The following is a 2,594-nucleotide window of genomic DNA, read 5'->3' on the forward strand; positions in this document are numbered from 1 at the left end:
TTAAAATGGATTTGGTAGACCAGCTTTCAAAAAGGGTACAAACATAAACAAAAAGAGTTTTCTGTGGTCATCCTCTACTGTTACCATAGAAAAGGGAAACACAGTAAGTTGGCCTATTTCTGTTATAAAACTCTGTCCTTGTAGAAGCTCACCAAAAGAAAATTGGGTTAGTGTTAATAGTAAGGGAAAGTCCCCATACATTTTGGACTGGTTCTTGCTGTGGTACTGCCCTCTGTCTGGCGCTCAAATGTCCTGAAGCAGCAAATGCACCACACTGCCTTGATGAGGCTGACGAGCTTCACCTCTGGATGTGTCGCACAAACAAGGACAGAGAATTAAGGAAACCAGGGAGAGGCTATACATGTTTTTGTTGTTGGGAAGATTTTACTTTGAGGAATGCATACCTTTTCAAAATAAAACTGAACTGAAAACCTCTGATGTTCTTGCTGCTCATTGAGGCTCTGGAGTCTAGAGGGAGCTGTTTGGCAACCAGACAAGCTGTTCTCAGGAGGGCTACGTCAATGGAGGTCCAGGTGAGCCGACTATCCCGTTGTTGCCCCTAGCGTGCCTAAATCACTCCCTATAGCACTTTTTTCCATTCTATTCATTTTCACACACAAGGAGTTATTTGTTTTGTTGAGTCTGTTAGCTTACACCAGCAAACAATATGAGAGTTGCACTTTCTCAGGGCCTGTGTTTGATGAGAGGGATGACTGTTTACTCAGGTCCTGCGATGATGCTTACAGTAAAAATATACTGCTCCTCAACCAAACTTGGATATGTTTTTGCTTTTTAGGATTCAGTCCATTTTCATTTACTTTGCTTTGCTTGAAAAATAACTTGAGTTATGGCAGTGCCGGCCCGAGCCTCTTGGGGGGGGGGGGGGGCCTAAGCAGAACCACCCCCCACCACCACCACGCAGAATCACCTATGCTAGAAGACTGACACAAATTTCATGCTATAATGTTATAGCGAATATTATAAACGAATACAGTGAGGTTATGTATTAATACAAAATAAATAAACGATGCTTAAAATACTTCACTCTTTTATTAAAACTTCTGAATACAAACTGTTACAAAACATATTAAATAAATTATTTCATCATCATTCATTCATTTATATCACTTGTTTATGTAATTTGTTTAAAAAAACATATTTTATTTTTATTTTTTATTTAAAAAAACTATTAGGGGGACCTCTGTCCACCAGGAGGCCCCAAGCAGCCGCTTAGTTCGCTTGTGCCTCGGGCCGGCCCTGAGTTATGGACATTAAGAAGGAAATGTCTGTCATGAGATAAAATTCAGTGCACTAAATTCTACTCTATGAAGCTGATTTTTTGGTGTATTTTAAGGTTCAAACAATGGGTGAGGAAACTGACTTGGGCATTATTGTCTTTAAAAGGTCCCAATAGCGTTAGCAACATGCAGACATTGTCACACAGAGACGGACTCAGGCTTCATTAAAAAATACAATTTGTGTCGGAAATCCCCAACGAGAACATAGAAGACCACAGTTCACTGTTTGCTCCCAGTTTTATTGATCGTCCGGTGTTTTTTCTCATGCTTTCCTTTCTCCCTATCTGCTCACGTTCAGATAACAAGTTCCCAGATGTTCTCTTGGTCATCTCCCACCTGCCCCCCTTATCGACATGTCTCTGTGGGCGCTGAAGCCGGAGGGCCAGGTGTTTGGCAGCGGTGTGATTGTGTTTGAACAATGTTTACCTCCAGGAGCTGATGGAATGAGATGAGGTTGCAGGCTGTATTTTGGGTTAGGGAGACAAAGAGAGGTATTCTCTCCCAGAGGATGCAGTAGCATTCTTCGATGATAAAAATAAAGCGGCTCAGATCCAGCGGGGCGGACGGCTCGTTTTGTGCTCTCAGTGGGGGTCTGACTTCAAAGGTAGTTTTGGTTTCATGAAGTCATGTTGGAGCTTTTTTTTTTTTTTCTTTTGTGCTATCAAGCATCTGTCTACGAACAAAGCTTTATTTGAAAAGTAAACCGTGTTGATCTGAGCCTGCAAAAATACAGTTAGGAGGAGCAATGCTGAGAGGTAGTAGCATTAAAATAATCTCCATTTAAACTGCTATAGTGTATCCGTGGTCATTCCCTATGAGAAGACTCCCACCTCACTGAATTACAGTGGGCCTCCTAGTTTAATTTTAGGGTTTATCACCAGGATCCAAACTGATAATCCTTACATAACGTGTTTAATGTTTGTGTGTTTGTCTGCTCCCAGCTTGTATTATATAACTGTTCCTCAGGTAAACCCGCTTCATCAGTCTTCTCTCCCTGTTGTGCTGCACTTTGCTTTTGAGCAGGGGGTTTCGTTGCCAACGCTTGTGCTCGGAAAATACCTTTCTTAATACTTTCCTATTTGTATTTGCTTGTTTGGCTTCTAGTCATTACAGCTTTTTTTAAGCGTTTCATGTCCTTCAACCAATGCACGGCTTGTTCAGGGGAAAAAGTGAGCAGGAGATTTTCCAGAGACGTTGGTTCATGTCGACATGATGGCGTCATGCAGATTTTTCAGTTTCATACTCAGTCAAATATGACAATGAGTCGCTGCGTTCGCTGGACATTTTCATGGTGCT

This window comes from Fundulus heteroclitus, chromosome 2 (assembly GCF_011125445.2).
Source record: "Fundulus heteroclitus isolate FHET01 chromosome 2, MU-UCD_Fhet_4.1, whole genome shotgun sequence".
NCBI lineage: Eukaryota > Metazoa > Chordata > Actinopteri > Cyprinodontiformes > Fundulidae > Fundulus > Fundulus heteroclitus.